The 12161-nt window shown below is 43.8% G+C and overlaps 1 protein-coding gene across 1 annotated transcript in view; it reads left to right on the top strand.

The window, feature by feature from the left end:
* Window positions 1-12161, top strand: part of LAMC1 (laminin subunit gamma 1) — a 121433-nt gene that overhangs the window by 62750 nt on the left and 46522 nt on the right. The gene's annotated exons all lie outside the window — the stretch shown is intronic.

The raw sequence follows: 12161 nt of genomic DNA, 5'->3' as shown, positions 1-12161 counted from the left end.
TATTCTTGAAAACTTTTTTTGTTTTTTTTTTAACTTGGCTTCTGGAATTCTGCTGTGTTGATTCTCTTTCTGCTTCAGTGACTGTCCCTCTTGAGTCTCCTGTGTTGAATCCTCCCTACCTCCCCCATCTCTGAAAGTTATCCCAAGACCCAGTTCTGTACCTCGCAAGTCATTCTGCAGGTGTTTCCATCTAATGCCATCACTCTCAGTACTGTCTGGCTCATGACTTTCAGATTTCTCTCTCTAGCTTGTACGTCTCCTTGAAGTCCAGACTTGTATATATCTTAGTGGCTGACTTGAAATCTTTACTCAGATGTCTTATTAGCATTTCAAACTTAAAATATCCGGAACTGAACTCTCAGTTTCCTTGCTCTCCATCCCTACACTTGTTCTTACCCTGTTCTTTGCTGTCTCAGTAAATGACAGCTTGATCTTCAGAGCTGCCACAGCTTACACCCCGTGTCCAGCCCATCAGTAACTGATCTGGTCTACCCTCAGAATGCAGTCAGAATCTGATCACTGCTTGCTGCCACCACCCTGGACTACGCTGCTGTTATCTCCAACCTGGGAGATTGCAAACCCCCCCAAATTCTTGTCTGTCTGTACGCCCCTCCATAGTCCTGTCCATAAAGGAGCCAGAGTGATCCTTTTAAACAAGTAGTGAGATCATATTACTCCCTTGTACAGAATCCTGCAGTGGGTTTTCATCTCATTCAGAGGAGAAGCCAGTGTCTTGCAGTGGCCTAAAGGCTGGCATGCTCGGCAGTCTCTCCCTCCCCTCGGCTTCTCTGACCTCATCCCCTGTCCTTTCCTTCTAGTTCAGTCTTACTTCAGCCACACTGGCCTCTTCATCCTTCCCTGGAACTGGCCAGCACACCTGCCTCGGGTGTGTCCTTCCTGGCATGTTCTTCCCCGCCATGTCTCCTCACTTCTTTATGCTTTCCCAGAATGTCACCTTATCTACATCGGTGAGGCCATCTCTGACACTGCATTAAATACCGCTCCATTCCCGTGCTTTCTGTCCCTTGTTTGTTCTTTATCATGTCATTTACCATCTGACACACAAGACTTTTGTTTTTATTTTTGTTTTTTACCTCTCCCTTACTCACTCCCACTCCGTACCGCATTGTAAGCCCCCTAAGTCGGGACCTTAGCCGTCTGCTTTTCTGCTGTAGCCCCAGTGCCTGGAATAGGGCCCAGGACAGTGGCATAATAGGTGCTCAGCAAATATCTGAGGAAGGAATGGGAGAATTTGGACTTGCAGTTATTAGCACCAGTTATGGCTATTAACTGATCTAATAGGTGACTGTGGTAAGAAGTTACACTATTGTGAAAACCGAGAAAAACATTTTAGTACTTAAGATATTTTATAGTATTTATAATTGTTTCTTCCATTTAGGACAGATACAAATAGTTTATGATCTGGAGACATAGAGAGCTGAGTTTAAGACTTAAACTGGAGGGTAAGAGGCATTCTAGCAAAATGAAGGACTGCGTTTCTAAATAGCTTGTCATGATGGACTGTCACTTAAATTTACTTAGCAAATAGTTATTGAATGAATAAAAGTACACTGTGGGTTAACTTTTTGTATGTAGGGAGGATTTATTAGAAGTCATCTTAGTCAATGACTTTACCGTTATGACTATATTAGAATCTCTTATTTTTGCCAGTCAGATTTTCTCTCTACTGTTTTAAAGTTCTTCAGTATTTTGCTAGGGATGGTAGTTAAAAATAGTCAGATCTCAATAGTGTACAGATGTCACAGAACAAGAGATAGCTACCCATAAAACTGGTGTCTTTTTTTCCTTATCATGTCTTGAACAATTAGACATCTTTTTCATGTCTTAAAAAATATTGGTTTTAAAGTATGGGTTTTATTTATGGAACTTACATTTCATTGCCTGTTTATTTCCTTATTTCTTTGGTATTATAATTAACCACTTTCTTTTTTTTTTTTAATTTTATTTTATTTTTAAACTTTATGTAATTGTATTAGTTTTGCCAAACATCAAAATGAATCCATCACAGGTATACATGTGCTCCACTTTCTTTGTGTGATTCCATTAAATCTTACACATCACTCAGTTCCTTGCAGTTTAGAACTCTGATGTTCGGCAGAGTGGATTTTTTTGCCTCAGCTTGGACGAGTGGGAGTAAATGTTGGCTTCATTCCTTTCTCTTGGCTCAAGGATTTCAGGCATGCTTGTGACCTACTAGCCTGAATTAGGGCTGGTATTGAGTTAGCGAGCATGAGGTTTGGGTTAATAAGTCATATGCCCAGTTCTTGGCTTGAAATTTCACTTGCAAATCTTGTCTCTTCTGGTAACAAATTCAAATAAAATGGTAGGATATACAAATTGAGATACATTTATCTGATGTTTCAATAAAGGAAAATATCTGTAACCTCTAACAGTAGTTTGCACCTATTTTGAAATTACCTTCCAAAAGTGTTTGATGTTCTAGTGTTCAGATAAGAATTCTCTCTGTTCATGTAACAGTTGTATGATGATTTCTTATTTATTTAGTGTGTAAAGCAAAGCAATTTTGACCCTTCAATTTGCTGAAAACTATGTAGCATTTTTGGATATTACTGTTGGGGAACACAGGCAGGATTTTAGTTTTTGAGGATCTATTTCTGCTTTATTGACTATGCCAAAGCCTTTGACTGTGTGGATCACAATAAACTGTGGAAAATTCTGAAAGAGATGGGAATACCAGACCACCTGATTTGCCTCTTGAGAAATTTGTATTGCAGGTCAGGAAGCAACAGTTAGAACTGGACATGGAACAATAGACTGGTTCCAAATAGGAAAAGGAGTTCATCAAGGGTGTATATTGTCACCCTGTTTATTTAACTTCTATGCAGAGTACATCATGAGAAACGCTGGACTGGAAGAAACACAAGCTGGAATCAAGATTGCCGGGAGAAATATCAATAACCTCAGATATGCAGATGACACCACCCTTATGGCAGAAAGTGAAGAGGAACTCAAAAGCCTCTTGATGAAAGTGAAAGAGGAGAGTGAAAAAGTTGGCTTAAAGCTCAACATTCAGAAAACGAAGATCATAGCATCCGGTCCCACCACTTCATGGGAAATAGGTGGGGAAACAGTGGAAACAGTGTCAGACTTTATTTTTTGGGGCTCCAAAATCACTACAGATGGTGACTGCAGCCATGAAATTAAAAGACGCTTACTCCTTGGAAGGAAAGTTATGACCAACCTAGATAGCGTATTCAAAAGCAGAGACATTACTTTGCCAACAAAGGTTCGTCTAGTCAAGGCTGTGGTTTTTCCTGTGGTCATGTATGGATGTGAGAGTTGGACTGTGAAGAAGGCTGAGCGCCGAAGAGTTGATGCTTTTGCACTGTGGTGTTGGAGAAGACTCTTGAGAGTCCCTTGGACTGCAAGGAGATCCAACCAGTTCATTCTGAAGGAGATCAGCCCTGGGATTTCTTTGGAAGGAATGATGCTAAAGCTGAAAGTCCAGTACTTTGGCCACCTCATGCAAAGAGTTGACTCATTGGAAAAGACTCTGATGCTGGGAGGGATTGGGGGCAAGAGGAGAAGGGGACGACAGAGGATGAGATGGCTGGATGGCATCACTGACTCGATGGACGTGAATCTGAGTGAACTCTGGGAGTTGGTGATAGACAGGGAGGCCTGGCGTGCTGCGATTCATGGGGTCGCAAAGAGTTGGACACGACTGAGCGACTGATCTGATCTGATCTAAGTTAGTGCCCATGGTCTTATTCAGCAGTCAAGCTAAGTAGAATTTTAGCAGGTCATAGGGAGAGAGTAAAACTGTCTTGTTTGCCTTGAACTTTAAATTTGGTCCTTTAGGGAAAAATCTTGTTTCCCCAAGAGATTATGGGTTTATTTTGTCCCAGATCATACCAATCCATTTTAAAACTCGAGTTTTCTCCTTAGCTTTATTGTTATGCTGCTGCTGCTGCTAAGTTGCTTCAGTCGTGTCTGACTCTATGCGACCCCATAGACGGCAGCCCACCAGGCTCCCTCGTCCCTGGGATTCTCCAGACAAGAACACTGGAGTGGTTGCCACTTCCATCTCCAGTGCATGAAAGTGAAAAGTGAAAATGAAGTCACTCAGTCGTGTCCGACTCTCAGCCATACCATTATTTTTAATACATAGCCTGTGGTAGAGAATTTTATTAGCTTTTTAAAAAATTCTAAAGTGGTTATCATCACTTGTCTGTTTTACCCGCCTGCTTTGTGACGTTTCCCTGTGGCAGTTTGGAATGGAAACTGTCTGCCTTCCAGCACCGCTCATCTCAGCATGTCTTTCTGTCATGACAGGGGCTCGTGTGAGATGGAATGTGCCTTCTGCGTGTACCTGGAAATTTGAACATTTGTTTATTCGTTTGAAAGGGATGCTTTCTCCAGTTGTGGATGCTATTGCATTTGTTTTAATAAATTCAGTGAAGAACGACTATTTCATAGAGAACTGTAAAGGTTCCTTGTCTTCCTCCGTCAGTTGTGCTGATTCAGTTGCAGTTCCTATGGGATTGTGCCCTTATGCTGTTGGCATTTAGCTGATTGACAAGAAAGAGGGCATACAAAAAGAGCACTAAAATTTAAGGGACAGGAGTGGGATAATAAGTTTTTAAAGACAATCTATTTTGAAGATGAGAATTGAGCCACAGAAACTAGCCTCAGCAGGCAATTAGGGCTGAGTCTCTTAACAGTTAGATTGACTCCATGTACCCAGATCACCCCCCAACACATTCTGTCTGTGCTTGATGGTTCCTCTCCATGCTTTCTGATCACCCATCTGTGTCCACTTGAGGATCCGACATTCAGCATTAACTTGGCCCTGGGTCATCTTGATTGGCGAGGCCGTATTTGTACAATCTGTCTGCTGAGGTGGAACAATAACAGCTGGTATGCAGCTGTACACGTTGTCCTGGGAACTCCTATTTCAGCCAGCAGTTACCCTAACAACATTGGAAACGTTTTCAAGTAGTTGTTTTCTGCGACTACTGTTTGTGTTAACTGTTTGGAGACTCCCGTCTAGTAGCTTAAACATCTCCCATCTCTAATCGACTTTCTGTGCTACAACCTCAGTGAAGTTTCGTATTCCCAGGTGGCCCTAGTGGTAAAGAATCTGCCTGCCAATGCAGGAGATGCAGGAGACATGGGTTCGATCCCTGGGTCAGGATGATCCCCTGGTTATCGGAAATGGCAACCCATTCCAGTATACCTTGCCTAGAAAACTCCATGGACAAGAGGAGCTGGCGGGCTACAGTCCAGAGAGTCGCAGAGAGTCAGACACGACTAAGCACTTGTGCATGTCTATCTCAGATCAAGGCTGACTGCAAGGACAGCAGTCACTTTCTGATCTTTCTGATCTTTCTGAGAAGAGAGCGTATAAGAACAGCAGTGGATCAGTGACTCCTAATATGATACTTCAGAATGAGCTCGTTCTCTTCTAGTGCAGGCCATGCAAGGGCATGTTGAAATTTCGTGCAACTCTGTACATCCATTGTCGTTCATTACTTCTCTGTAAGGGACGCTATTGCACAACGTCCCCATGGAATTCTCTGAGCCGCACATAACAGAGAAGCATTCATGTTCCGCTGCAGTCAGTACTTGACTCCAGTTCTGAGACAGGAACGGTTTCTCCCCTACTCAGAGAGATTAGAAATACTTCACCATGGAGGGGGCTGATGCAGAATTCCTTGGCTCGACCCTGTGTGAACAGGGGCTGGATTCGCATCGTCCAGGCTGTGGTCCCTTCCTCGTCTATCAATCCCTTGGCCACATGCACTGTAGGGTTCAGAGCAGGAAGTATTAGTTAACTTTGTGTGCTTGGTTCTGAACATCTGCACCTGAATCTCTTTGTTTATGGAAGGAATGTGGCGGCGGGGGGTGAGGGTGGGAGGCAGCAGAACATTCAGAAGCTAAATATCTTCTCGAGGGTGTGTATCCAGGGTTAGTCTTCATGTGCATGAAGACAAGGTGGAGGGGGAAGACCTTCTAAGCTGTATAGTGGCTGGAATACTTTCCAGACAAGATCTTACGGATTTTCTTCATTGCTTGGCTTGGCTCCTCTACTTTGAAGTCGTATTGTCTACTTTCGTGTGCCCCCAAGTTAGGAAGATAGTGTAGTAGCTGTCATTGGACTGAAAAAACAGAGACCTAGTCCTCTTTTTCTATTAAATGGTAGATGAATGAGACCTTCTTGCTCTGTCTACTGTGAAATGAGTAGGATGGACAGATAAGGAGCAGGGAAGTATAATGAGAGAGAGAGTGTTAACAAGCGTGTGGCAGGTCTCAACTGTAGTTGTTTAATGAAATAAAAACTAGCTCCTAAGTTTCCAATTCTTGATTATCCATGATTACAGGTAGTTCTAGATAACACAGAATATATAAGCCATGACTGTTCCACTCCACTTTGTGTATTTACTTTCTTATTTGTTTATTTTTGGGGCCACACCTCGAGGCATGCAGGATCTTCGTTCCCTGACCAGGGATCAAACCTGTGCCGCCTGCAGTGGCAGTGTGGAGTCTTAACCACTGGACTGCCAAGGAAATCCTTGAAGTAACATCCGTCCTGCAGTGTCCGTCCATTGCATCTGTACAGTGGGAACTAAGTGCTTCTCTAGAAAATCACACCTCCTCGAAGCTGTCTGTGCCGTTACCTGGCAGCTTTGCCTCTGTCCTGTTTGTCTTCTTTCTCTTCCGTTAGCTTTCTGCTAGTTTCTGTCTTGGGTCTCCATTCTCTTCAGATATTCCCTACCTAACATTCTCCACAGGCTTTGCCCTCAGCCCCTTAGCAGGTACCCTTGCTTGTCACTGCACAGAAAAAATAGTCATCAGTTCGAATGCTTTCAATTTCCATCCCCTGCTGCTGCTGCTGCTGCTAAGTTGCTTCAGTCGTGTCCGACTCTGTGAGACCCCAGAGATGGCAGCCCACCAGGCTCCCCCGACCCTGGGATTCTCCAGGCAAGAACACTGGAGTGGGTTGCCATTTCCTTCTCCAGTGCATGAAAGTGAAAAGTGAAAGTGAAGTCGCTCAGTCGTGTCCGAGTCTTCGCGACCCCATGGACCAAAGCCTACTAAATCCCTTGCATTTGCACTCAGGTAGAAGGCAAGGCGCAGGCTTCCTCCCATATGGAGCCAGTCCTTTCACAGCGTTGAATCACATTCTTGTTTCCCAGCCTCTTTTCTCCAGTCTTTCCCTTTCTGCTGACTGGAACACGACAGCAATGTCTCCTTGTATCTTCTGTCACCTTAAAGGGAGGCATCTTCCCTGGCCCTGTACCCCTCCAGGTTTGCGGTCTTCTCTTTCTCCTCCACTTTATTGAGATGTCAGACCAGGTTGGCTGTACTTACTGTGTCAGCATTTCCACCACCTGTCTGCCATGGGTTCTCAGTTCCAGTTCAGTAAGATCCCTGCCAGTGGGACTATCCTCGCTAAGCGCAGCAGTGACCTCTTTTTTTTTTTTTTTAATATAAATTGATTTATTTTAATTGGAGGCTAATTACTTAACAGTATTGTAGTGGTTGTGCCGTACATTGACATGAATCCACCACGGGTGTACCTGTGTTCCCCATCCTGAACCCCCCTCGCACCTCCCTGCAGTGATCTCTTTGTGGCGTGAAGCTAGTGGATGCTTCTTAGTCATTATGCAGATTTAAACACTACTGCTTATTTATTTCCCTCTTGGCTTCCATGATATCTGTACTCTCTGACTTGCCCTCCTCCCTCTGGTCTTCACAGTCCCCTCTGTCACTTCTTTTTCTGGCTGTGCTTTAAATTTTGATGCTCTTCAGCATGATTCCCAAAAGTCAGCTCGCTTCTCACTCAACACTCCTGCCCTCTTTGGTCGCAACCATGGCAGTCTTCATTATCCAACTGCAGGCTAATGAGTCCTGGATCTTCAACTTTTGAAAAAACTAAAAAAAAAAATTTATTTTGGCCACACTGTGGGGCATGCGGGATCTTAGTTTCCTGACCAGGTATTGAACCTGCGCCCCCTGCATTGGAAGCTTGGAGTCTTAACTGCTGAACCACCAGGGAAGTCCTTGAATCCCAAATCTGTATCTCCATCTTAGATGTCTCTCTTGGGCCTTCAGATCATTCACATCCAACTCCCTACCAGACGTATTTTTCCCTGTCTCAGTGACCATAGACACCTTAAATCTTGTGTAGCCAAGATAGATGCATCTCCCAATCATACCCTTCGCTCCTGCCTCCAGTTTTGCTTAACCTCCTTTGCTATCTGTTGCAGTGGATGGTATGGTATGTCTTTCCATTTGGTTGTTTTTAAACTAGGAAACTGAATGTTATTCTTAATCCTACTGCCTTATGGAACACGTAGAAGGAACTTCAGCAATGAAACTGAATGTCAATTAGGGTGAAAATAGAGACGGCTATCGGAAATGACTTCTGCTCCCCTCCATCATTTACCAAATTATTATTGATATTGAGGTCTGCTAACTGTATGTCTGAGAGACTGAGCATGCACACACACAATTGCATGTCACCCAAGTCCATTCATTTCTCTCTATTCCAGCTGTCCCTGTATCGAGTGCAGCCACTGTTAGCCAGGATTACTGCCACATCTTTCTAACAGTTCTTCCCACCTTTAGTCCTGTCCCTTCTAACCTGATCTCCACACAGTGGCCAGAATGATCTTTCTAAAAATCAAACCTGATCATGCATTTCTTGACGTAAATCCCTCAGTTAGCTTGTCAGTGGGAGTTGAAGTTGCTCTTTAGCATGGCCTCAGGCCCAGCATGCCCTGCTTGCTAGCTGCCTTGTCTCCAGCCACCCTCCCCAGTCCTAGCTGTACTCCACCCCTCTGTGTCCTCTGTTCTTTCATACATCCTGTTCCATCTGCCTGGACAACTGGTCTCTATTGGCCTAGCTAATCCCTCTGCATTTCTCAGGTCTTGGGTTTAGATGTCACTTCCTCTCGAAAATGTTTCTTGACCTCACAAATGTGGGTGAGATGACTTTCCTCCAGGCTCCCCAGACCTCATGTCCTTCTCCGTCACAGCATTCATCACGTGGAATTGCAGTGGTCGGCATCCATGGCTGGGTTGGCTGGCCACAACACCGAAAGTCATGCATGTGTCCATCTTGTCATGTGGAATGTGGGAGCCTCCTTTCCAGATAGCCACAGACTGCCACCTCTTTCAACCGTAGCTAAAAGTTAGAAAAGCAGCTCTGAAAATGAGGTGTGGGGAGACAGGGCCAGTGCCAGCAAGCTGGGCTGCTTCAGAGTTTACTGCTAGCAGAGTTGCTTTTCTGATGTTCCGTGCCGACACTGAGTGACCACATATTCCTGTTTCTTTCAGTGTGTGGCTTTGTGGTGCAGATGTTTGTCTGGGACACTGGATACCCAGATCCGTTTTACCTTCTCTCCTTTGATCCATCCTCCTGCAGATTGGGTTGCTAAAGAACAATGAAATGGCAGAAATGTAGACAGAACAGAAAAGCAAGGGTAATCTGTAGTCCAAAGATTAGTACGTAAGCCTTTGAACATCCCAAGCCACGTACTTATGAGTAACTAAATTGTTTTACCATTCCAGAATGTTTTAGATAGTCTCTGGAATACCATTGATACTGTATTACAACCTCGCCCTCATTCACAGGTGACTTCTTTACATTTTTGACACAGTAGATAGATACAGGTTCAGTTTGCATTCTTTTAACAGGAGTGTTGTAAGCTGTATTTGCATGACCTGTGTCCAAAGTGTTGTAGTGCTTCCTAGGTAGAAGGTCCAGGTTTGTGTTATATTCTCTGGCAACTGTATCAGGTAGGCCCTTGTGCAATCAGGCTCTTGTGTGTGAACATCTCCAGGATCCTAGTTCAGGAATTCTCTTCTGTACTATATTATAGTCATGCTTTCTATTTGTATGTTTCTGCTGTTTAGTTGCTAAGTCATGTCCAACTCTTTGTGACCCCATGGATTCTAGCCCACCAGGCTCCATGCGATTTTCCATGGCAAGAATACTAGAGTGGGTTGCCATTTCCCTCTCCAGAGGACCTTCCCGACCCAGGGATCAAACCCAGGTCTCATGCTTGGCAGGCAGAGTCTTTACCACTGAGCCATCTCTGATAATGGTACTGAGAAACAAGCCAGCTGGCCTAGTGTTCAACCAACGCAATGCTGCCAAAAACCTCAAAGCCTTAGCATTTATATCTCAGACTAGATTGAAGAGACAATTGTCTTTAAGCTCCAATTTCATGATTATATATACAATTACATATATAAACATATATATATATAATTTCATGACTATATATAAAATTCAGGATATATATATATTATATAAACTCTGTATATAATTTTATAACTAATCAAGTATATGCAGATATGCAGAATCTTAGTTTGACCTTCCAACAACTCTTTGAGATAGGTGGCTCAGGGATCATCACTCTCATTTTTTTTGTTTATTTTTGAAAAAAATTTATTGATATATAGTTGATTTATAATATTGTATTAATTTCTGCTATACAGCATGGTGATTCAGTTATATATATATTTTCTTTTTCATATTCTTTTCCATTATGGTTTCTCACAGGATATTGAATATAGTTCGCTGTGCTATAAGTAGGACCTTGTTATTTATCCATTCTATACGTAATAGTTTGCATTTACGAATCCAAAACTCCAAATCTTTCCCTCCCCAACCCCCACCTCCCCCTTGGCAACCACAAATCTGTTCTCTGTGTCTATATCATCATTTCTACAGAGGAGAAAGTGATGGACAAAGCACTAGAGATCCCACCGCTAGTAATTGAGGAGTCGGGATCTGCACTTCAGTCTTGCAGGGCCCAGTCCTGTGTTTTTTTCCTGCATGCATACATCTTTATGTTCAAGATCTTATGTGCGTGAATGCGTTTCATATATATGGGTACAGTTACACCCCTCTTGTAAGATCTGGACCATAGAGTCAGATTTGGCTTATCTGATCAGTTTTATCCTGGATAAAACTGATTTGAAAAAGAGAGCCTGGACATCCCCACCCAGGTTGAAGTCACCCACTCAGTCCTGGATGGAGTAGCAGGGTGGCAACAGGCCTCCCTCACCCGGTGGAGGAGGGGCGCTCAGGCGTGAGGGAGAGGGGATGGGGCGCCAGCTGCAGAGAGGAGAGAGTTGAGGAGATTCCAGGCCACACACGAGCATCACTCCTCCCCGGGGGAGGGGGGGGGGTGCCGGTGCCGGTGCCGGTGCAGGTGGGTGTGAGGAGGTGGGACAGTGGTAGAAGCCTCTCCTCAGCACTTGCGAGAGTGCAGGAACTCCTCCCCTCCAGGTCCTGGAGGAGGCTTCTTCACGGGAAGTTGATTCACACAGAAGAGACCCCCTGTGTCTGACACATCTTGTCCCCCGAAATATACAATGTGGGTCTGAGCAGGTAGTTGTGCCCGAGAAACCCTTCTTGACAAAAACTGATCGGAAGACCCATTTGTGAATGAATGGCGTTTAAAACCAGTTACACGTTATCTTTTTTTTTTTTATAATTATTTTAATTGGAGGCTGATTACTTTACAGTATTGTGGTGGTTTCTGCCATACTGCACAATATCTTTCTTACCCACCTGAAGTCCTGCTGGCCAGCACCCACGCTGGCCCAGCCGTCAGACCACGTTCTGGTCTGGCTGCCGCACGGCGCTGCCAGACCCAGTGACCGGGCTCCCAGAGGCATGACAGCCCGTTGGCTCCTGCTCCTTGCTGTTGTTCCCTGCTCGGCACTCATGTCCCATATATTCTCTTCTGAATACAGCTTTTTTAAACTGCCTTTCTCTTCTCTGTCTCTGTCTGTTTTTGTCTCTGTTCAGCGACTGGAGAAGTTTTTTTTCTTCATTCCTACTCAACTCCTGACCTTATCTCTCAAATTTCTTTTCCAGAATCTGGTAAAGAAAGAAAGATTAGTCCCGATGATACTCTTCTTGCATCAAGAAGAGAAATTAAAATGAATAAAGAATGAGTTTTTGAAAATCTTGGAAGTACCCAGAAGAAAGCTAGCAAATATTTTCCTTTCTGTCTTTTAATTAAGCTTTTGTAGAAGCAACAGCATTGAGGATAAAGTGCACTTTTTCACTTAATTTTACTTTCACTTCATAGTATAAGTACATAATATACTGTCAATTTTCCTGGGAAGCAAAATTTCAACAGCACACATCA

The sequence above is a fragment of the Bos grunniens genome, chromosome 16 (genome assembly GCF_055505025.1).
Source record: "Bos grunniens cultivar Pamir isolate PY7600 chromosome 16, Bosgru_T2T1.0, whole genome shotgun sequence".
NCBI lineage: Eukaryota > Metazoa > Chordata > Mammalia > Artiodactyla > Bovidae > Bos > Bos grunniens.
This window is presented reverse-complemented; position numbering and strand designations above follow the sequence as displayed.